Source organism: Piliocolobus tephrosceles, chromosome Y (genome assembly GCF_002776525.5).
Source record: "Piliocolobus tephrosceles isolate RC106 chromosome Y, ASM277652v3, whole genome shotgun sequence".
NCBI lineage: Eukaryota > Metazoa > Chordata > Mammalia > Primates > Cercopithecidae > Piliocolobus > Piliocolobus tephrosceles.
In genome coordinates, this window is record NC_045456.1 from 16,933,180 (window position 1) to 16,958,665 (window position 25,486).

The 25,486-nt window shown below is 40.5% G+C and overlaps 1 protein-coding gene and 1 pseudogene across 1 annotated transcript in view; one reads left to right on the top strand and one right to left on the bottom strand.

The window, feature by feature from the left end:
* Positions 1-25,486, top strand: part of PUDP (pseudouridine 5'-phosphatase) — a 181,032-nt gene that overhangs the window by 153,738 nt on the left and 1,808 nt on the right. The window lies entirely within an intron of this gene.
* Positions 15,848-16,302, bottom strand: LOC111536235 (annotated as a pseudogene).

Sequence of the window (25,486 nt, forward strand, 5' to 3'; positions counted from 1 at the left end):
GTTGTTCCTTTCCATGTTTAGGGCTTCCTTCAGGGTCTCTTGTAAGGCAGGCCTGGTGGTGACAAAATCTCTAAGCATTTGCTTATCTGTAAAGAATTTTATTTCTCCTTCACTGATGAAACTTAGTTTGGCTGGATATGAAATTCTGGGTTTAAAATTCTTTTCTTTAAGAACATTGAATATTGGCCCCCACTCTCTTCTGGCTTGTAGAGTTTCTGCCGAGAGATCTGCTGTCAGTCTGATGGGCTTCCCTTTGTGGGTAACCCGACCTTTCTCTCTGGCTGCCCTTAAGATTTTTTCCTTCATTTCAACTTTGGTGAATCTGGCAATTATGTGTCTTGGAGTTGCTCTTCTGGAGGAGTATCTTTGTGGCGTTCTCTGTATTTCCTGAATTTGAATGTTGGCCTGCCCTGCTAGGTTGGGGAAGTTCTCCTGGATGATATCCTGTAGAGTGTTTTCCAATTTGGTTCCATTTTCCCCCTCACTTTCAGGCACCCCAATCAGACGTAGATTTGGTCTTTTGACATAATCCCATACTTCTTGCAGGCTTTGTTCATTTCTTTTTCTTCTTTTTTCTTTTGGTTTCTCTTCTCGCTTCATTTCATTCATTTGATCCTCCATCGCTGATACTCTTTCTTCCAGTTGATCGAGTCGGTTACTGAAGCTTGTGCATTTGTCACGTATTTCTCGTGTCATGGTTTTCATCTCTGTCATTTCGTTTATGACCTTCTCTGCATTAATTAGTCTAGCTGTCAATTCTTCCACTCTTTTTTCAAGATTTTTAGTTTCTTTGCGCTGGGTACGTAATTCCTCCTTTAGCTCTGAGAGGTTTGATGGACTGAAGCCTTCTTCTCTCATCTCATCAAAATCATTCTCTGACCAGCTTTGATCCGTTGCTGGCGATGGGCTGTGCTCCTTTGCAGGAGGAGATGCGCTCTTATTTTTTGAATTTCCAGCTTTTCTGCCCTGCTTTTTCCCCATCTTTGTGGTTTTATCTGTCACTGGTCTTTGATGATGGTGACGTACTGATGGGGTTTTGATATAGGTGTCCTTCCTGTTTGATAGTTTTCCTTCTGACTGTCAGGACCCTCAGCTATAGGTCTGTTGGAGATTGCTTGAGGTCCACTCCAGACCCTGTTTGCCTGGGTATCAGCAGCAGAGGTTGCAGAAGATAGAATATTGCTGAACAGCGAGTGCACCTGTCTGATTCTTGCTTTGGAAGCTTCCTCTCAGGGGTGTACTCCACCCTGTGAGGTGTGGGGTGTCAGACTGCCCCTAGTGGGGGATGTCTCCCAGTTAGGCTACTCAGGGGTCAGTGACCCACTTGAGCAGGCAGACTGCCCCTTCTCAGATCTCAACCTCCGTGTTGGGAGATCCACTGCTCTCTTCAAAGCTGTCAGACAGAGTCGTTCGCGTTTCACAGGCTTCTGCTCCTTTAGCTGAGCCCTGTCCCCAGAGGCGCAGTCTACAGAGACAGGCAGGTTTCCTTGAGCTGCTGTGAGCTCCACCCAGTTCGAGCTTCCCAGCGGCTTTATTTTTTTCTAGAATTATTTTTAGGACACCTTCAATGCACTCTACACTGAGCTAAAACAAAAAAATATGAGGCTTAGCTCCTGACTCTGGACATTCTAAATCTGCATTTTCTACATCCAAAGCAAATGATTTCTGTTTATTTATTTATTATTACATAAGGAGTTCATTCTTTTTATAAAAAGCATGAAACTGGCAGGAGCCGTGGCTCACACCTTTAATCCCAGCACTTTGGGAAGCCAAGGCAGGTGGATCACTTGAGTCCAGGAGTTCAAAACCAGCCTCAAAAACATGGTAAAATCCCATCTCTACAAAAATACAAAAGTTAAGTGTGCGTGGTGGTGTGTGCATGTAGTCCCAGCTACTCAAGAGGGCGAGGTGGGAGGACTGCTTGAGCCTGGGAGGCACAGCTTGCAGACAGCTGAGGCTGCGCCACTGCACTCCAGCCTAGGCAACAGAGCGAGACCCTATCTCAAAAAATAAAAATAAAACCATGGAACCAATAGGACATCATTTAAAAAAAGTCACCAGTAATTTGCCCATCTGGAGGTCATCACTATCAAAATTGTGGATATTTTTGAAATTTTACTGAAGTTTTCAACCTCCCCATAAATACTCTCTTCCCCAACCACACTATCCCCCTTTCAAAAAACTCAGCCGGTATGTGCTCATTGCCTGGGGCAGAGACATACAAAAGAATGACATGAAGAGAAAAAAATTCCTTCCTTTTCTTTTTCAAAAGTCTAAAAGCAGCAGGAACCTGGACTGCTAATGGCATAAAAAGTATATTTTAGATCAAGGGACGTGAGAATAGGGGGGAAAAATTAAAAGGATTTCTTGGTCAAATAGGCACACATATTGTCTTCTAGCTTTTTATGGTTTCCCTTTAAGTGTTGTTTTATACTAACTATTGAATACTTGCAAAAATAATCAGGGAATCAGGACTCACAATACATTGGCCACAGCACCCAACACCTTGGGTCACAGAATGTTGTCAGCACATCCACAGCTCCTGTGTGCTGCCTCCTGAATTTCATCCTAGTCACTCTTCTGCCTACCATAAATGATCTCCCCCAATTTTTTTGGTATCATTCTCTGGCTTTTCTTTATAGTTTTACCCTCTATGAAACAATATGGAGTCAGAATGTTGATCAAGCATACGACTTTATTATCCTCTCCGACCACCCTTTTCAAACATTTGGAGAGATCGTCACACTCAAAAAAATAAAATATCCTCCAGCCACTTTTGGTCATAAAACTGTTTTGTCTCAGGAATTGGAATATCCAGTCCCATATAATAGCCAATACTTCAAAACTGGCTTGACATTATGTCTTCTGCGTATTTTCATTTTCAGTTCAGTCCTCCCTACCTGAATGTGTGGGCAGACAGGTCCCTTTGTGTCCCTAGGTAGCCTGCAGAGCGCAGAGGTTGCCTCCTTTTTCTCGGTGCTTTCCAGGGCTGCTTGGTGGTTTTCAGCTGAGCCCCTTCATAGGGGATGAGGGAGAGTGTCTGTATTCCACTGGGTGCCTATAGTTCTGTCCTGTTCCCAGAATGTCCAGGAACACAAAGGAATTACACTCCAGCTGCCCTCTGGTGGGCTCCACCTAATTTAGGAAATGTGGATTGATCCCATTATGCAGCCCCTCCTGGTGCTGCCTCTCTTCTGCACACTAGACTCCCCAGGTGAGTCAGAACCTAGTCCACAATGCAATTTAACTTTCCCAGAAATAGGTCAGACACCCCTTCTCCATGTCTTCCAACTGCCAGGATCATTTCAAAGCATTGTGAGGATCTCCTTGAAGCTCACCCATTAGGCAAGGGACCAGTAATAACCCATTCCCCCCTCCAAAAGGTTGGGTTACTCACAGCACGGCAACAGATTTCTCCAAAGAAACCTCCTCACCAGTATCAAATTTGATCTAGTTTTGATATTCTCAAAGTCGGTGAAATCATTTGCCAGTCTTGAAGCAAGTTTTAGAGTCCTCTAGTATATTGTCAAGCATTTCCCTTTGAAAACCCACCGTATGCAATTTTGCCCCCACACTTACCTTGGTAGCTGATATGGGCACCTCAGCTGATATTTCTAGATATTTAAGTTTCTGCCAGTCTGATGAGTATAAAACGATATCTATGTCTCATTTTCCTGATTATTAGTGAGATTGAACATCTTTCCATATGATTTTGTGACTTTTACAAAGTCTTCATTCAGGTATTTTGTTTATTTTTTTCTGTTGGGTGGTTTATCTTTTTTATGTTGATTTATAGATGTTTTAAATGTTGTCTAGAGACTGAGCCATGGTGAGTTACATGTTGCAAATATCATCTTTTATTTATGACTTAATTTTTTCTCTTTATGGAATTTTTTGACAAACTGAAATTTGTTGAATATAGTCAAGTTTGTGTCTCTGTTTATTTATGGCTATTGACTATTATTTTATTTGGTTTAAGAAATGCTTTCCTATTCATGGGACATGAGATTGTCCTCTAAATTGTCTTGTGAAGTGTTATAACTTTGACTTTGGCATTTAAATTTTTCAACCATCTGGATTTGATTTTTGTGTGGAGTGTGAGGTGTAGTTTCAGCTCTCCTTTTTACTGTATGTATAAATAACCACTTGTCCTAGTACCGTTTATTTCATATTTGCCCACACATCAGAAAATCTCTTTCTGTTTGTTATACATGAAAATTCAAGGGACTTAAGTCTGTTTCTCTAATCTCAATTCTTTTCATTGGTCAATGCGTCTGTTCATGCCCCAAATGGCTCTTTATCTTTTGAATTGTCTAGTGTGTCTGTTCCAGTCCTAATTCTACATGGGTTTAACCACCAAAATTTTATATTAATTCTGAATAGAGTAAGTTTTTCCAACCTCTTCTTTTTCTCAGAAGCATCTTGGTTATTTATGGCTCTTTGTTCTTACATATACATTTTAGAATCAAATTTTCCCTAAAAATCTTGTTGGCATTTGACTGAAACTGCATTATATCTCTCTACAGATTGAACAGAGGAGTAGTGACTTCTTGAAAATGTTGTGCCTTCCTATTCAAGATAATGCTATAACTTGTCATTTATTTTTACTTTGTTATTTTTCAGTATTTCTATAATTTTTCAATAAACTGTTTTTGAACCAATTTTATTCTATTCAGTACTAATTCTTTATATTTTTGTGGCTTTCATGAAAGCTATCTTCTAAAAATATATGTTCTATTTTTTGCCAGTATTAAGATATACAAGTGATATGAATATTTATGTTGTATCCAGCAATCATCAAAAACCCTCATTAATTCTAATAATGTATCTATTCTTTGAGATTTGAGGGTTCTTTTAGGTAGGCAATGAAAAAGCAGCCAATGATAACAGCTTTTTTCTGTGTAAAATTTATATATGTTATTGTTTTCTTATTTTATTGAGCTAGACTTTTCCCCAAGATGAAGCTTGATATAATTATTTAATATTATATGTAGTATAATATAACCTTACTAACTTGATGTTAAATAGGAAAACTTTTACCTTTTCACAATTAAACATGATGTTTCAATTATGTTTCTTAAACTAGATATTATTTTTCAGAGTAAGGGAGTTACTTTCTATTCCTAATTGCTAAGAATCTGTAAAAAAAAAATCAGAAATAGATAGTGAACGTATCAAATGCTTTTTCTTCATCTGTTGAAATGATCATTATAGGTTTTTCTGTGGTGATTAATGAATTGGTCTTTCTAATTTTTTTGTATTTTGTTTCTATTTATATATGTTTTATTTGTATTATATAAATTTATTCATTTCCATTTATATTTGCTCCTATATTTAATAAATATCTTTCCTTGGATGATTTGATTACTAAAGTTAACTAGTCTCATAAAATGAATTGGGGTAAATGTCTTATTTTTTCACTCCTTGGAGGAGTTACATTAGTTTGGTATTATTTATGGATTGTTTGTGAAAATTAACATATAAAACCAGCTGGGCCTAGATTTTTCTTTGGTGGAAAGATTTTTAAACCACTGACTCAATTTATGTTGGTTTGTTTGTTTTTTGTTTGTTTTTCAGTTGATCTGTTTCTTCTTGAGTCAGTTGTAGTTTTCTATGATTTTGAACATTTAAGTTTTCAAGTTTGTTGGTGTAGAGCTGTCAAGGCTATCGTTTTTATCTCTATAGTACTTACATTTATGGGTTTTACAAATTCCAGTAGTGTGTGGTTGTTTCTCTCTCTCTCTCTCTCTCTTCCTCTCTCTTGCTCTCGCTCTCTTTTTATTTTTCTTTTTTTTTTTTTTTTTTTTTGAGACGGAGTCTTGCTCTGTCGCCCAGACTGGAGTGCAGTGGCCGGATCTCGGCTCACTGCAAGCTCCAACTCCCTGGTTCACGCCATTCTCCTGCCTCAGCCTCCCGAGTAGCTGAGACTACAGGTGCCCGCCACTGTACCCGGCTAATTTTTTGTATTTTTAGTAGAGACAGAGTTTCACCGTGTTAACCAGGATGGTCTCGATCTCCTGACCTCATGATTCGCTCGTCTCAGCCTCCCAAAGTGCTGGGACTACAGGCGTGAGCCACCCCTCTCTTTTTCTTTATCTTGCTTCTAGTCAGTCTTGCTAGAGGTTTTTCAGTCTTAGTACTTTGTTCTTTCTACTTTACAGAGGTTTAACCCGTTGTTCTTCCCTAGCTCCCTTTGGTGGATACACAGTGTCTTGATTCCTGCCCTATTTTCACTTCTAATCTCTACATTTAAGGCTTTAAATTTCCCACTAGGTACTGCCCTAATGGTATTCTCTTTTTAAAAAAATATTTAATGCTATCATTGTTTACACATATTTTCGGTTTCCATTACAATTTCTTTTTTGACCGTTGAGGGTTTTTTTAAAATTTTTAAATTAGTATTAGTTTTTTTTTCATTATTTTCATAGATGGTGTTTGGTTACACAAGTAAGTTCCTTAGTGGTGCTTTGTGAGATTTTGGTGTACCCATCACCCGAGCAGTATATACTGCACCCTATTTGTAGTGCAGACCCTTGCATTTTTAAAATGTGTGTTTTAAAATTTCTATATGAGGGTTTTCTAGTCATCTCTGCATTCTTGATTTCTAACCTAGTGCATATGGGAAAAAATGTGACATCTATACACCAAACTGATGAAATTTATTGAAAACCTGCTTTATGAACTAATAAGTGGTCAATTTTCATTACTATTTTATGTACTGCATTGTAGTGAAAGAATGCATTTTTTTCTTTTCAGGCTGCAATGTTGTGATACTAACTTGAGATGTTTCTTCTTCTTATATTTCCTATTTTTGAATTTCCACCATGTAGGGAAGCTATTAAATTGCTGAGTGATGTTCAAAAATTCAAACTTTTTAAATAGTGTTTCATATATGCTTACATATGGCTATATAGGTGGCGTTAAAGACAGTGATGAAAGTGACCAACACAGTCGTCCTGCTCCCATGGACTTACTTTAGTGTTTAGAAGGGAAAGAGAAGTACTTGCATGGTGGTTTAGTTATTGTTGTGTGAAATGTTACAAAGCACAGTGTATGATGAGGGAGGTTACCTGAGATCAGGTACTATGGTGATTGCGTGGCGCTTATCACTCCCTGTACCCAGAAATCTGGACACAGGCACAGAGAAAAGCCACCCAGGTATATGGATCATCAAAAAAAGTTCAAATTCAGAGCCTGTCCCTCTATGCTTGCTCTTTGATACTCATTCCCCACCCTTTGCCCACCAGTTCCCAGCCTCTTTTCCCTCCTCTCCCTTTCTCCTACTTATTCATCTGTCTGCATTTTGATTCTTTGCCATAGTAGTTATATTTCTCTGAAAACATACTCTTGGACACTGAGGACAAAACTCTACAACTCTGTGGGTGATCTGTTCATCAGAGACTGTAATACCACTCACACTGAATAAATTCATTTTTCCAACCCCAAAGTTACATGGTTAATCAAATTTTATTCTTAATTGCGAATTTGCATAGATATCAAAGAATACTTTTTAGTAATTAGCATGTGCTCTCGATTATTCTAATGACAACCATCACTCAAAGTGAGGTACAAACTGAGGTTACTTTCATTATGCTCAACACTACATTTATACTGCAGTTGTTGGAAGTTATATGAGGTTGTTTTTTGTGGTTTATTTTGTTGTTGTTGTTCAGCTAGAGAAAGACTAAAGTCTCATATTGCCCTGACAGTCGATTGCCCTGATTATTTTTATCGTGTAGCCCCTCATCCCTGTCTCCCCTACTCGGTACTTGTATAGCTGGTGTATTTGAACAAGAGTAGTACTTTGCTGCTATCAGTCTTCATCTTGTTAGTTTCAGTCCATTGATCTAGCCCAGCAAGTCTCCTTTGAAGCTTGTTTCTTCATTTCTCTTTCCCATTCCTGGTTTCTTTTGGTCTCAATTGTGTCATACAAGGCATTATTATCTCGTCATCCCAGCTTCCCCAAATTGGCAGCCCTGATTCCCACGCCATCCTTTTACTCATCCAAATCATTAGCTAAAATGGCCAACAGGAGACATCCAGAGAGGGACCGTGAGAAACACCCCTCCAGGTGGACATCCATCTCTTAATCCTCAGTGTCAATACTTGTAAATTGATCTTAATTGTATCTTCACCAGGTCCACAAGACTATGAGGAAAAATCTTGTCAATTATTTTAGCTCCAAAGGAGGTACGATCCTTCCAGTCTACTACATTTCTTGTACTTATCAGTCCAGTGAAATGAGTTTAGTCTGGCATGACTTACTCAAAATGAGCCCATTCTGACTCAACGTGACCTCCACTTTCTGATTTAAGTACTCACCAATGATCCTTTAAAATAATCCATTTTCAAAGTATCCTCAGGGATGACATTAAGCTCATGTTCTCTCAAAGCTAAATTGCTTTCTCAGCAATCTCATGTAACTTCTAATCCCCAAACTCAGCGTCCTCTCTCAACTCCCTCTGCCTGACTTCTCTGTGGCAGGCATTTGACACTGCCCAACACCCTATCTTCCTTGCTCTCACATTTGTGCGACTCATGTTCTTCTAATCTTTGAGAAATCAGAAAATTTGTTCATTTTAATTTTCAGTTTTCTAGATGGAAATCTGTGCTATTTTATAAATGATTTCTCAACATTATCAATGATAAGTCCAGAAAAATTGTAAGCTTTTCACAAATTTAAGAAGCAGCTTATTCAGGCTAGAAAATATTTCTTTCACAACTTGGTTCTCCTATAACTTCCTCATAGTTTTAGGATTTTAATGTTCTTCTATGTTTTAACTTCACAATCACCTCTCTGCCAGTTATTCTTAAAGAGAAGAAGCAGGAAAATAAAAGTCCAGGAGATATTCTATCTTGTTGTAGAAGAACTAGTAAATGGTTTTTACCATTATGTAGGTAATGGAATACCTAGAATTTGCAGTACTCCCTATAGGGCACCTTAATATTGTGAAGGACTGTGATTATTGATAGCTATTTTCATTTTATGATTAATTTGGCCAGCCAAAGCTAGCCTATATGACAAGTATTCTATAGAACATATAGAATTATAGTTATGAACAAAAACACAACCCAGCCCTGCCTTCAAAACAAGTTATTAAACTTATCCCATTGTGGGATTTTCTGCTAATAATTGTTGCATTTTGTTTATTTATTTATTTTTTTCAGTTAGTACTTCCAAACCAGCAAATGCAGAGGGTGTCAAACCATTAAGTAAAAGAATTATGGGAGAGGCCGGGTGCAGTGGCTCATGCCTGTGATCCCAGCACTTTGGGAGGTTAAGGCGAGTGGATCACTTGAGGTCAGGAGTTTGAGACCAGCCTGGCCAACAAGGTGAAACCCTGTCTCTACTAAAAATACAAAATATTAGCCGGGTATGGTGGTGGGTACCTGTAATCCCACCTACTTGGAAGGCTGAGGCAGGAGAATCACTTCAACCCAGGAGGTAGAAGTTGCAGTGAGGCGAAATCACCCCATGGCACTTCACTCCAGCCTAGGCAGCAAGAGCAAAACTGCATCTCAAAATATATATACATATACACACACATATATGAGGTATATATATGTGTATATATACACACACACATATATATATGAGGAAAAAATGGAAATTGGCACAATTTTTTTATTCCAGTGAATTTGGTTAGCTTGTGGAAAGACCACAGCCATTCCATAATTTTAGAAGCAAGGGCCCAGAGAGATCTTGGTAGTGCACAGGGGACCTGACAAGCTATGCGTTGGAAGTTGGGAGGATTCCCACACATGCCCAACTTCTCAGACAAGCAGTTACCTGAGCACAGTAGTTCCCACCTATTGTTCTACCCTTTGATTAGTGGCCTTTTGGGAGGAAAACCTCAATGAAATCCACTATTTGTTTTCATGCTCCTCCCTCCCTATTGCACAAAAGAATTAAAAATAGTGTCAGCTTTCACCTAAAGAAACACAAATGTCTGCAAAAGGGGAGCTGTGAAGTGCCCCAGGGCAGAGGAGAGGTAGTTACATGCCTTTGGATGGGGAAAATGTTTTATATCCCAAGTTCATTACAGCCTATTTGCCCATATGGATTAGCATCTAAGCCCTCAAATAACTAAGCAGCAGTGTATACCTTTCCCCAAGAGTATTGTATTGGGAATCAGGAATGACTGTTAGTAGCTTGGCTTTGTGGGAAAGAAAAAAAGAGAACATCAAAAGATGGAAAAGACAGTGGTAGCTAGAAAGAACCAATAAGAACTGTTAACTCTCTGGGCCCTCAGGAAGAAAGGGCTTGAGAATAATCTTCAGAGAAGGACCTGTGAGCACCTCCCATATTTGGCTGATGCTATAAGACCCAAGATGAGGTCTTTTCTCCTTGTTCTTCTAGCTATAATATTAACTCAAAGCCCCTTTTGATGCCTTTCATATTTTTTCTTTTATTTTTTATTGTTTTTCAGAGTCTTGCTCTGTCACCCAGGCTGTAGTCACTGGCATGATCTCAGCTCACTGCAACCTCCACCTCCCAGACTCAAGTGATCCTCCCACCTCAGCCTCCTAGGTAGCTGGAACTACAGGCATGCACCACCACAGTTGGCTAATTTTTGTATATTTTGTAGGGATGGGGTTTTGCCATGTTACCCAGGCTGGTCTCGAACTCCTAGACTCAAGCAATCTTCAGTCTTGGTCTCCCAAAGTGCTGAGATTACAGGTGTGAGCCACCATGCCCGACTTCCTTGCATATTTTTAGATCCCTTACCTCATTCTGGGATTAAGACTTCCTGATACTTTTTCTACACTTTTCTGCAAAGACTTTCTATTTTCTGGTTGACTGTGCACTCTACCTTTCCCATTTGGTGCATGTACTTGTGATACCTAGGTTCATTTACAAGGTTTCTTTGTGGTCATGATAATTTCTGTTGAAATGTCAGCCTTCTTTTATTCATTAGGATAATTTGCCACTGTACTGTCAAGTTTTCAGTTTTGAGAATTGAATGTCCATTCTCTGTTCTTGTTCCATGTATAGATAAGTGACTTCTTTATTATCTTGAGTTTTAAAAATAAAGAAAGAAAAAAAGCCATGCCTCTTTGAAACTGAGATTCCTCATTACATTCTCATAAGTCTATGCAAAGATTTCAGATTCCTTCACAGTTTTGTGCCCTTCCTGTCATTCCTCGTCACATCTTCTTCTTTTCCATATTGTGACTTTTTTCCTATAGTATTTTCCCTTCTTTTTATGAGAGTACCAATTATACATACCTTGGATCCCCTATGCCATTATTTTGTCATCTCTTAGCACTTTTCCCCTCATCAGTTCTGTATGTTATGACATGACATTGCTCACAGTTAGAAAGGAGTTTCTCTGCCTCAAAAGAAACTCCATTTGCCTCAAAGAAACAAAAAGTAACTTTGTTTCTGCTCAGTAAACCAGCCTTGCCATACAGCTGCTGTTTGTCATATCTCTTCTGTCACACCATGTTTGTAGCCTACTTCTCACTATGTCTGAAAGTTTCCATGATCATTCCTGCTTTCCCTCATTCTTTTCTGCATTCTTCCTTTGCATCCCCACTTTGTCTTCCCAAGCGAAGTTTTATTTTGGAACACGGTCTTGCTTTATCACCCAGGCTGGAATGCAGTAATGCAATCATATAGCCTCCAACACCTGGGTTTAAGCAATCCTCCCACCTCAGCCTCCCAAGTAGCTGGGACTACAGATGCATGCCACTCTGCCCAGCTATTTTTTCTGTTTGATGAAGAGACAGGGTCTCACTATGTTGCCCAGGCTGGTTTCAAGCACCTGACCTCAAGTGGTCCTCCCACCTCAGACTCCCAAAGCGCTGAATATATTGGCATGGGCCACTGTGCCTGGCCTAATTTTTTCCTTTTCTTCATTGTTTTCCATTGCTTTGGTCTGGAAACAGGAGATATCTGTGACAAAGCTCATCAATAGGAAGACATTATTTTTGTAGGTTTATTTCTAATGGACTCAATAGCAGTTAAAATTCTGAAATGTAAAATAAATCTAATATTCCAATTTATTCTGTCTTAATTGTCATTTTGTATTGGCTTTCAATATTCTCCCTTAGATCCACATGCCCTAGTGGACATTCCACTCCATGAATATTCATTCCTCTAGCACATGTGGAGTGAGCTCAGTCCAATTGACTCAGTAAGAGAAATGGTGTTATGCTCTGCTCCTTTGATACAAAAATATAGTAGTCCTTGGAGTGGAAGTAGCCACATAAATTTGAACATATTCATTTTTAGCAGTATTATGAGATTAACACTATTAGTACAGTTAACATCATTGTATATAATTCTATGTGGCTATTTTTCCCCATTTTGAAAATGGGATGTTATCAAATCCATGTATGAAGCCCGTGTCAGATTGCCTCTCTCTGAATATAAAGAAATGTGTGTCACATAATGTGTGTGACTTTCCCAGAGTCTGAGAGGACTCTGGACTTCCTCTGTTTCAGTTTTCATGGCACTCTTTCTTTAATACCCTCTCCTATATTTTCACAAACCCCAGAGATACCTCAGTGGAAATGAACAGGCTCAGCCTTGGTTATAATTTGCTTCCTATTTTTGTTACATTTCACATTTTATCTTTCTGTAAGTAGTAATACCAGGGAACTTTGGGAAAAGAAATCATTCTAGAGACCATCAACTCCAGCTCCCTTATTTCACAGACCTAAGGATTCATCCAAGGTGCTAAGGGACATGCCCAGGTGTATTACTCAGGGTTCTCTAGAGGGACAGGACTAATAGGATAGATGTATATATAAAGGGAGTTTATTAAGGAGTATTGACTCACATGACCACAAGGTGAGGTCCCACAATAGGCTGTCTGCAAGCGAAGGAGCAAGGAAGCCAGTCTGAGTCCCAAAACCTCAAAAGTAGGGAAGCTGATGACAGTGCAGTCTTCAGTCTGTGGCCGAATGCCCCAGAGCCCCTGACGAACCACTGGTATAGGTCCAAGAGTTCAAAAACTGAAGAACTTGGGGTCTGACGTTCGAGAGCAGGAAGCATCCAGCATGGGAGAAAGATGGAGGCCAGAAGACGCATCCAGTCTAGTTTTTCCATGTTCCTCTACCTGCTTTTATCCTAGCTGCATTGGCAGCTGATTGGATGGTGCCTACCCAGATTAAGGGTAGTAGGTCTGCCTCTCCCAGTTCACTGAATCAAATGTTAATCTCCTTTGGCAACACCCTCACAGACACACCCAGGAACAGTACTTTGCATCCTTCAATTCAATCAAGTTGACACTCAATATTAACCATCACAACAAGTTCTTACACTGTTGAGTGGTGGAGCTCATTTCCCGGAGATCAAGTCTCATGTTCTTCCTACACCCCACTGCCTTTGGCTCATTCTGCCTGAGGTCAAACAATATTAAGACACCCTGAAAATTCTCCTTTAACAACATTGCCCATGTTCAGAACATAGGTCTATTTTGAACTTGAACATCAGCTGAGTAGACAAGTACATCCGATGCAACTGCAATCATGTCCTTGGAAATTTATAGCATCGCTTTCAAGCTCAACAACTTGTTGGCAGCCACCCAAACTTCAGTTCTGCCTCTAAGTAAAAATAAAATAGAATACATGTCATTAGCATAACTATGACATTTAGGCAAACTCAGGGACATTTAGACCTCATGCATCTGGGTAATTAATTATATAATCTTTTCTTACACATAGATGTCCTTTCTCTATGTTTATTACAGTCTCAAATTCCTCACCTCTCAGAAGATAATCCAAATATTGTCACTTTGTCACTCACTTTTTAAATTTTCCTTTTTTTCCTGTTTTTCTTTAAAAATTTTTTTCTTTTTTCTTTTTTTTTTCTTTTTTTGTCACTTTTTTCTATTCTAAATGATTCTCTTTAAGTTATCAAATAAATGGGGAAAATAATGGGCCTTAGCAGGTTATCTAAGTGCTTTTTTATTTTATTTTATTTTATTTTTAATTTTTTGAGACAAGGTCTTACTCTCTCACTCAGGCTGGAGTGCAGTGGTCAATCATAGCTCACAGTAGCCTCAACCTCCTGGACTCAAGTGATCCTCCTGCCTCAACCTCCCAAGAAGGTGGAACTATAGGCACATGACATGCCACCATGCCCAGCTAATTTTTAAATTGTCTATAGAGACAGGGTCTCACTCTGTTGCCCAGGCTGGTTTTGAACTCCTGGGCTCAAGCAATCCTCTTGTTTCAGTCTCCCAAAGTGCTGGCTTTCAGATGTGAGCCACTATACCCAATATTTAAAAATTTTTTTTAAAAAGACGTCAAATAAATGGGGAAAATAATGGACCTGAGCAGGTTGTCTAAACACTTGACCTTGGTGATCACAAACAAGGCATTTACTTGCATAGTGGGCAAGAAAAACAAATCTTAAAAGCAGACTTAAGTGCAAGTGATTGAGATACAAATATAGTATGTTTGTATTTGAATGGTCCGCTGGAGAGTAATGGTAAAAATGCACACAACCTCATCTGTGCGGGGCAGGTAGAGAAGAACTTGCTTGGGGGCAAGCATCCTGGCAAGCCAGGTATTTCCAAACCATAATGTCAAAAATATGAAACAATTCCACAAGCCCAAACCTGACCGAAAGCCTAACCTGGGAAGTGCAAGCATGCTTCCGTGGGAATGAAACAAGTGACAGAAGCAACTATCAGCACCCTCGTGCCCCTTGCAGAGAGACAAAACACCTGCCAATAGGCACTTTCCATCTGGAGTCACCCAAAACCAGGACTCAGTAACAAATAAACATTTATATTCTGACATTCTTTATGTGCAGTGTCCACTAGCCTGGCACCACCTCACACACCCTCTCTCCTACCTGCTGGCTCTCCCTCTTTTTGGAAGGTACCAATTCTCAGTTTTCTGACTTCATGCCTTCAATAAGGGAAGCTCTGTCTGCAGTTCCCTGCCCATGGGGCATTGACATTTCCAGCGAGATGCATTCCCCCTCTGCCTACCCTGTCCCCACCTTCTGAGGCAAGATCCAGTTGCTACCACTCCTCTCTGCAGCCCGTTCTGCTGGAGGCATTGGAGGCAGTCAGAAGGGGAAAGAGGAAGAAGAGTCCAGACAAAAAGAGTACTATTTGGGCAGGAGAGGTGAATGAGGAAACTGGAACTTAATTTTCTGTTGATTCCTCTTTTTTTTAGAACTTTCTATTCTTTGGGGAAGTTGGTTCAAATAAGTGAATTTTTCTTAATTAGAGGCTACCCTGGGAATCCTGAGAAAAGACATGGCCCTTGATTTTTATGTACTCCTAGACCTTTGGGATAGATGGGCAAGTAGACAGATGTGTTCAATGGAGGGATTTTACATGGCAAACAGCAGTACACACAGACAGCCCAGAGCTCAGTATCTGAGGCATTTGGGTTGAAGAAGCAACTGCTCGAGGCAACCCCTGGAAGGGGCTCAGGATTTAGACTCCTGTCTAAGCATTTCTCAGGAAGTTGTGAGATAACAGCCTGTGTGTGTGTGTGTGTGCGCGCGCGCGCGTGCACGCACACCTGCACATGTGAACCTAGGGCATGTGAACCTAGGGTGTGTGAATGTAGGGCGTGGGAGGAGAGTTCCTGTCGGTTTGGAGTTAGTAGATTATAAGGTGTGAGGTTGGGAGGGAAGGAAGTAATGCCAAAGAGGTGACAAGGGACTAAGACACCAAAGACCTCCTTCCCCCACCTTCTTTGAGTCCTAGAGGAAGTGAAGAGGCTTCTCTGCTATCTCCAAACAGAACCGCCACTAAAGGTGAGCAGCTTCTCTTTGTCAGTGCTCTACCTTATGTCAGTTGTCTGAACAATCTCTATTTCAACCTATGACTTTTATTTTCTTAGTTCATGTTTTTTATTAACTCATACACATTTACTCATCTGGTTTGTTGAAGCAGTAAGACAATATTTGCCACAATAATGCCTGTCAAAGTGGCTGGCCATAAAAACTCCTGCACCACATTCATCTAAAAGGTGCTTCCCATGAAGGCAACCAATTTTGCCATTGTCATGCACCTTGGAGTATTTCAGGACAGCCAACTTAACCTTCTTTCTGTAATGCATATTCTTTTTGGCAATGGCGTAAGACTTCTTCATTTTCTTAGCACCACCATGAAATCTCAACACATGATGAAGAATGGACTCTTCTTGAATGTTGTAATCAGACAAAGTACGTCCATCTTCCAGTTGCTTGACAGCAAAAATCGGTCTTTGCTGGTCAGGAGGAATTCCTTCCTTATCCTGGGTCTTGGCCTTTACATTTTCTATTGTATCCAATGGTTCAATGTTGAGAATGATGGTCTTCTCCATTTTTCCAAAGATCTGCATTTTTAAAAATCCAACAAATATTCATTACACTCCCACTCTGAGGCAGGTGCTGTAATATTTGCTAGGAATACAAGGACTATCAAAACTAGATGAGTTCCTACCTCAGTGGTTAGTTAAATAATTACACAAATAAATGTGAATTTACAACTGTTCTAAGTGCAGTGAAGGATGCAGATACATGAATATGTATACATTTATACCTACAAATATATATGCATGTGTATGTATCTTATAAGGGGATTTGACTCAGTCTTGAGGGAGAGACGGTTCATTTGAAGAAGTGACATTCCAGTAGATATTTTGGAAGTGTTAGAACTAAGAGTTAACTAGGGAATACTTGGGTATGCATATGACAGGCCAGGCATCACTAACAGCTAAACAGGCAGGCCTCCGTAACAACTGTTTCAGCACTAACTGAGTGGTGAAGTTAAATATTAAAAGCTGATAGAGCCAGTGTCCTTATACAAAGGCTGGAATATAACAAAAGCCCACCAAGAGTTTTGCCCAGGCCTCTCTCCTGGACCTTGAAACATGACAACATAACGAAGGAAATCTTACAGGACCCTTTTAGGATTAAACAAGTTTTACTGGGGGTCTGAAGAAACTCCCCAAACCTCCATGCTTTAGCAGGAGACAAGATAAGGGTAATCACCCCAGCACCTGGACCCATTTAGATTAAGTCAATTTACTGAGGCTCCAGAGGAAGGTCTCCAGGACTCAGACCTTAGTTATGGATTAGAAGATGTTAATCACTTATAGCTTTAGATGATGCACACTTACACATAGACATATAGCTTAGAAGGCATATAAGCTCTGGAAAAGTTTGTAATTTTGAGTAGGTCTAGTGATAATTTCTAGGCCTTCTCCCTACACCTGGTTACAGAAATGAAGACTCTCTTCTCTCCCAGTTCATCTCCATCTCATTATTGGGCCACGAGAATAAGCAGCCTGACCATTGGTTTGGTCCGGGAGTATGCAAGTTTAGGGGCTGGGAATATAGGAGAGAGCCTGGCCTCTTAGAGTGCCTTGAGGAAAGCCAGCCAGCTGAGGGAAGAGTGGGAGCACCGAAAGAGATGAGACTGGAGGAGCCTGACCTCGCTGGGTTTCGAGAAATCAGGTGCACAGTTTTGTCTTTGAAAATCTGCCTTTTTGTGGTGGTTCCACTGCAGATGGCAGATGAAAAAGGAAGAATACTATGCAGACCCACGAGATTGCCCTAGGACTTTTTTCCCCTCTTCCTGCATTGTATCCTTCCTTTTTCATAAAAATGCCACTGAGAATCAGTGTGGAATTGACTTTGAAATCAGAATGTTGGTATTTTCAATGGCGTGACTTTGGGAAAATGATACCTGAGAACCTCAGTTTTCTCAAAATTAGAATGGAAATTCTAATACCTATAAGATTAAATGAAATCACATATGACCAGACATAACAGGTGGTCAACAGATGGAAGCTTATTGCTATTCCCAAGTGATTGGTGATTAACTGATGTTCTAGACCAGGGATCAACATTTTCTGTAAAAGCCGGGTAGTAAATATATTCCACTTTTTAGACCATATGGTATCTGTCTCAATGGCTCAATTCTGCAGCTGCAGCAGGAAAATACCGTGGACAGTATGTCATGAATGGGCATGACTGTGTTTTAATAAAACTTTATTTATAAACATGAGCAGCGGGCCACATTTGGCCCATGAGCATAGTTTGCCGACCCCCATTTAGAACATTTTCTGTGGGTCACGATATCCAATGTACACTATTAAGCAGTCCGTCTTAGTTGCTGTCACATATATAACAATCCAGTAACCCTGCAAGGTAGGTATTACTGCCTCTCCTTGACAACTAAAGCTCAGTGATGTTAGGAAATTCATTTCCATTCACACAATCAGCAGTTGCTGCAAAATGAACCCCCAAATCTCTAATTTCCCTGAACTTAAGCTGGTTTCCTTATTGTGTTTCCTTCCTAACTTGGTATTTAATGCTCGTTGGTTATCCTGATGTTCTTGGAGGAACAGATATTTCTAACCTAAAGTCTTTCCTCATTATTCTTATGGCACAGATATTTCTAACCTAAAGTCTTTCCTCAGGCCACCTCTAAGACTGCTGGATTTTGCATTTTTCTTCCCAGGTTTTTTAGCATATGCTCCCTGGGCTTTGTCTCTGCTGCTCTGTCCACATCCATCACATCCCACCTATGTGAAGCTCACACGTATAATTCCTCTTGGCTGGTGATTTCCAGTTTTTCAGGTTTCTCACATCAGAGGTGACTGCCCCGGAGCAGGCTTCTCAGCCTTTAATTTTATTTCGGCTGGACGGTAGATGAAATGGGGTCTTGGCAGCTGGAGGGAGGGTTGCATGCAAACTTTTTTAATTTTCACGAAGCAACTTAACAGGTCTGAGACTGGCAATGAAATTCTGCTTTGGGGATATTCGGATGCAGAAGAAAACACAACGTGAACCCAATTTATTTTCTTCTGACACCTCTAAAACTATATTTCATACTTTCTCCTTTTTATCACTTCTGAGCAGTGGATTGCATGGATGCCTGGGGCTGATGGCCCTCCAGGATGCGAGTTTTGCTGGAAGCCGGGGATAGAGCAGACACTAAATTCAGAGTCAAACACAATGACAGAAATAGCAAAAAACAAAGGTTCATGTCAGACCCGAGCCCTGGGCGACTTCTTGAGTTTTCTACTTTGCGGTCAAGTTAAGCCTTTAGAATGCTTTCAAAGGTGTCCTTTCTTTGGGGTACAATTTATTACATTTCTATTAAAATACAGGGCCGCCTTTATCAGACTTCTGTGGCCGGAGGGGGTGATTGTCATCTGCTGTGGTTTTTCACTGTAATGAAAGCATAACTGGGAAAAGCCTGCGCTGAGCCCCTGGGCTGTGCAGGGTTGGAGGTGGTAGGTGCACTCCACATGCAGTTTTTAGTGAACGTGAAAGGTCCTGCTGAGGGCGGTTTGTAGGGCTGTTACAGGAAAGGGATCCGGATCCAGACCCCAAGAGAGGGCTCTTGGATCTCTCACAAGAAAGAATTCAGGGCAAATCTGCAGAGTAAACTGAAAGCGAGTTAATATTAGTAAGAAAGTACAGGAATAAAAGTATGGCTACTCTGATCATAGGTCAGCCCTGGGGGCTGCTGGTTGCCCATTTTTATGGTTATTTCTTGATGATATGCTAAACAAGGGGTGGATTATTCATGCCTCCCCTTTTTAGACCATATAGCATAACTTCCTAATGTTGCCATGGCATTTATAAACTGTCATGGCGCTGGTGGGAGTATAGCACTGAAGTCGACCAGAGGTCACTCTCTTCACCATCTTGTTTTTGGTGGGATTTGGCCGGCTTCTTTACTGCAACCTGTTGCATCAGCAAAGTCTTTGTGACCTGTATCTTGTGCTGACCTCCTATCTCATCCTGTGACTTAGAATGCCTTAACCGTTGGGGAATTCAGCCCAGTAGGTTTCAACCGTATTTTACCAAGATCCTATTCAAGATGGAGTTGCTCTGGTTCACATGCCTCTGACAGAACCACTGAGTCACCCCTCCAGGAAGGTGGGCACTGAGAATTATTACGGGGCAAGAGGCTGCCTCCAGAGGGGCCATGTGGCAGGCCAGGTCTCACTAACACAGGCCTCCATAACAACTGTTTCAGCACTGACCGAGTGGTGAAGTTAAATATTAAAAGCTGGTAGAGCCAGTGCTGTCATACAAAGGCTGGAATGTAACAAAAGTCCACCAAGAGTTTTGCTTATGCCTTTCCTGGGCCTTAAAGCGTGACACGATTTTAACAAAGGAATTCTTAGCGGGACCCATTTAGGATTAAACAAGCTTTATTAGGGGTCTGAAGAAATTTCCTAAGTTTCCATAAACAAGCTTTATTGGGGACTAAAGGAACTCCCCAGACCTCCATGGTTTAGCAGGAGACAAGATAAGGGTAATCACCCCAGCACTTGGACCCATCTAGATTAAGTCAACTTACTGAGGCTCCAGAGGAAGGTCTTCAGGACTCAGATCTTAGTTATAAGTAATCGCTGATGTCTTTAGATGAATTCACACTTTACATGTAGATATATAGCTTAGAAGGTATATAAGCTCTGGAAAACTTTGTAATTTTGAATTGATCTGGCGATAATTTCCAGGCTTCCTCCCTGTAACTGGCTGCAGAAGTAAAAACTCCCTTCTTTCCCAGTTCATCTGCATCTTATTCATTGGTCCTCTAGAATAAGCAGCCTGACCCTCAGTTTGGTCTGGAAACAGCCAGGCTGTAGAACGCTTTCTGAAGGCTTTTGACCAACCCAAAAGCACTTTTCCATAATAAAACTTGCAAAAATATCAAGTCCATTCATTTTTAAAAGCTCCAGCCCCGTAATGGCTCAGGCACTGATTTCTTGACTCTATGCTTTCAGTGGGCCAGTTGGTAGTGAATCACTTAATTTTGGTTCAGGTGTTTCTGGCATTATGTTTATTTGCAAAGCACAGCCCCTGATTGTGCAAATAGTGTGAAACCCAAATTGTGTGAATCCTTAGATAAAATTATGGTTCTGAAGGCAGGATTTTCCATGGATTCAGAGGCAATATTCTCCTGCTTACACTCTGAATTTCCTGGAATCACAAAGCATTTGAATGGTTTTAAAACCTGCACTGATGTAGTACGATCTAATTAATGTACCAGGAGGGTGGTGGCTGGCTGTGGGTGTGGCATTACTTAACTCCTGATTCAAGGAATCTTTTAAGATTTACTAATTTATAGGAATTTAGGGAATGTTGGGAAGACATTGAACTAAAATTTAACCCACCTCCACTCCCCGATCTCCTCCCCATTTAATTTTTTTGTATCGCACTTATGGCACTCTATATTTTTCCTTAAAAAACAGAACAGCTATATTGAGATATCATTCACATACCACCCAATTCGCCCATTTCATGTGTACAATTGAATGCCTCTTAGTCTATTCACGGGTTTGGGCAAACATCAGCTCAGTGCATTTTAGATCACTTTCATCACTGCCCCAAAGAAACCCCATACTCATTAACTCCCTCTTTTCCTTCCCGCCTCCAATCCCTGGCAGCCAGTAGTCTGTCTTTCTGTCTTAATAGATTTGCCTATTCTGGACACTTCAAATAAATGGAATCATACAACCTGTGACTGAAACTGCCTTTGCAAAAATCATAACTGAGAAAATTATGACAGTGAAAGACATCAGACCTAGCTGATATCATCTTGTTTCTAACTGTCACCAGCAGGTGTCCAGGTTCTTGGCGTCTTGAACAAAGAATTGGACAAAACACACACACAAAGCAAGGAAGGAATAAAGGGCTTTATTGAAAACGAAAGTACACTCCACAGTGTGGGAGTGGGCCCGAGCATAGGGGATCAAGGGCCCCGTTACAGAATTTTGGGGAGTTTAAATACCCTTTAGACAATTCCATTGGTTACTTGGGGTACGCCCTATGTAAATGAAGAGGAAGAAGTAAAGTTACAAAGTTATTTACTTGGCCTACGCCCTATGGAGAGGATATTTCCTGTCATGGCTGAAGTGTGAATTGGCCTTCTATTTCTTGCCTCCAGATTCTATTTTCCTGCCTCATAACCTCTAAACTGCCCTTGTTCATTACTGGGTGTAGGCTGAAATGGCTTTGGGAAGGAATTTAATATATAGTTTAAATAATAGCCTTTCCAGAAAGGCTAAACTGTTCTTGTAAAACAAATGAAAGGCCACCAGCCAACAAGTCAAGATGAAAGGGGCTGGAGTTCTAAATATTACCAACCATTATTCCAGAGATCATAAAATTTGCAACTTCCCCAATTACTCTGAAGGTAACATCACTATTGTGAGCCTAAGACCAACATTTTGAGATGTTTTTTTCCATGTTTTTGCATTTGTAACAACCAGATGGCCCCACCTGGGCCTGCCAACCAGTTCTGTGGCCCCCACCTAGGAACTGACTCAGCAGAAGAGAACAGCTTCGCTCCCTATGATTTCATCCCCAAGTCAATCAATCAACACTCCCGATTCACTGGCCGCCTACCCACCAAATTATCCCTAAAAACTGTGATCCCCAAGGTCTTGGGGAAGCTGATTTGAGTAATAATAAAACTCCGGTCTCCCGCACAGCCAGCTTTGCATGAATTACTCTTTCTCTATTACAATTCCTCTGTCTTGATAAATCTGCTATGTCTAGGCAGCGGACAAGGTGAACCCTTTGGGCAGTTACATGACCTTTTGTGCCTGGCTTCTTTCACTGAGCCTCGTGTTTTCAAGGTTCCACCATGTTGCCAGTGTATCAGAACATCATTCCTTTTTATGGCTGGATCATATTGCATTGTATGGATGGACCGCATTTTGTTTATCCTTTTGCCAGGCAATGGACATTTGTGTTGTTTCCACCTCTTGGCTATTATGAATAATACCGCCTTTGCAAAAGTATGACAGTGAGAGAAATCTGACATGGCTGACTCTCCTGCTTGTATCCTCACAGGTTGGCCATCTTTGCTCATTCCTGGGCATGGGCCAAGCTAACTTTGGGACAAATTTAGCTTATAGTTTAAATGATAATAGCCCTTCCCCCAAACTAAACTGTTTTTGGAAAACTGATGAAAAGCCACCAAGTTAGAAGGATGAGAGAGGCTTGAATTCTAAATAATTACCAAGCATTATTCTGGAGGTTGCAAGATTTGCAACTTCCCCAATTACTCCTGCAGATAACATCACTATGGCAGAACCTGAGATTGTCCTTTTGAGATGTCTTTTCAGGATTTTGCATTTCTGTCAATCAGATGGCCCCACCTGGACCCGTGACTCAACCAGTCTTGTAGCTCCCACTCAGAAGTGGACTCACTCAGTGCATGAGGACCATTTACCACACCCCTATGATGGCATCCCCAACCAATAGTATGCCCCCTACACTAGTCCCTGCCCACCAAACTATCTTAGAAAAACCTCTAACCTCCAAGCCTTCGGGGATATTGATTTGAGTAATAATTCTGTCTCCCAAGTGGCATGGCTGACCTCATGCCAATTAAGCTCTTTCTTTACTGCAATGCCATGTCTGGGTGAGTTTATTTTATATTTGCAGGGGGCAGGAGGAACACATTAGGCAGTTACACTATGAACACCTGTGTACACATTGTGTGTGTGTGTGTCCATAAGTTCTCATTTCTCTTGGGTATATGCATGTGTGTGTGTGTGTATGTGTGTGTATCCATAAGTTCTCATTTTTCTTGGGGATGTGTGTGTGTGTCTGTAACTCCTCATTTCTTTTGGGTGTAATCCTAGGAACAGAATTGCCAGGCACCATGAAGGCCTGGACTTTGGCTGCATTGTTTATTCTGCCTGGCATATAGCAGATGTGCGCCAAACTCTTGTAAAATGAATACATGACTTTTAAAATCCTATTCTGAAGATCTGTGTCCAATCCTTGCCTTTTTTCCAATTGACTCTACAATTTGGGGAAAGGCAAAAATGTTTCTTGACCTCAATGTTCACATCTCTAAAATTTTGGACTGGAATAGATGATTTCTAAAATGACTCAGTAAGTAAAATATATGAAATGATGGGCCTGAGGTTACTTTTCCCTTAAAACATAGGGAAAATGAACAATAACTTTTAAATCGGGGTTGGGATTTATAGGTTAAAAAATGGCTTTGTAATTATTTCTAGCTCTTAGAACAGAGGGCATTTTTCAAGTGAGACTCTCTGATGAAACTTTTAATTTTTTTTATACTAACAATGGCACTAAAAGTGCTATGTCGGCTGATTCAAGAATATGCGAATAACCACAGTGAGAAACACTTATTAGTGGATAAGCCACAGCAATAAGTATATAGAGAAAGTTTTATTAAACACCTGCCAATTTTAAAACATTGGGGTTTCTTCCTAACCTTTTTAAATTAAAAAACGGAAACATATACAACATAGAGAAAATAATCGCAATGAACATGATGTAACTCAGCTTCAACAGTTCTCAACTGCTGACCAGTCTTGTTTCAGTTACCCCCCACCAACTGACTCATTTTGAAGTAATTCCCAGACATCACATCATCTTATCTGTCAATATTTCTGCGCCACATAGGATTTGGGTGAAGATTTGAATTTAGTTGATGCTGAAGCTCACCTTCAATCCAATTCAACATCAATTTATGGAGCCTTGAGCTTTTGTCGGTCTCATGCTGGGTTGTGTGGGTGATGTGGAGATGAGTATCACACAGCGTCTGTTTTTCAGGCTTTTTCTAGTGGGAAATAAAGCACCATGCAAAGGAGAGAGTGCAGTTTTCCCCTGGTATCCGTGGGGGATTGGCTCCAGGAACCCTGTGGATACCAAAATCCACGGATGTCCAAGTCCCTGTTATAAAATGTCACGGTGCTTGTATATAAACTACACAATCCTCCCATATATTTCAAATCATCTTTATATTACTTAGAATACCTCATACAATGTAAATAGTATGTAAATAGTTGCTCTACTGTCTTGTTTAGAGAATAATGACAAGAAAAAAAGGACATACGTGTTCAGTACAGATATAATCAGGCTTGTGGTTCTTTTGTTGTTGTTGTTTGCTTGTTTTGTTTTGTTTTGTTTTTGTTTTTAATTTTCATCCATAGTTGGTTGAATCCTCAGATGCAAAACCCATGGATACAGAGGGCCGGCTGTAATGCACCTTGAGTGCTGTGAAACTGATAATAGAACTACCATTGGAGGTGCTAATGATCAACAACAAAGGAGGAAGTTAATATGATAAAAGGAGGCCAGGCACTGTGGCTCATGCCTGTAATCTCAGCAATTTGGGAGGCTAAGGCGAGAGCATCTCTTGAGCCCAGGAATTCAAGACCAGCCTGGGCAACAGAGCAAGACCCCTTCTCTACAAAATATTTAAAACATTAGCTAGGTATGGTGACATATGCCTGTAGTCTCAGCTCCTGCAGAGGCTAAGGTGGAAGGATCACTTTAGCCTAGGAGGTTGAGGCTGCAGTGAGCCATGATTGTACCACTGCACTCTAGCCTGGGTAACAAAACATGACCCTGTCTCAGAGAAAAAGAAAGAAAGAGGAAGGAAAGGAAGAGAGGAAAAAAGGAAGAAAGAAGGAAGGAAAGAAAGAAAGAGAAAGAAAGAAAGAAAAGAAAAGAAAGAAAGAAAGAAAGAAAGAAAGAAAGAAAGAAAGAAAGAAAGAAAGAAAGAAA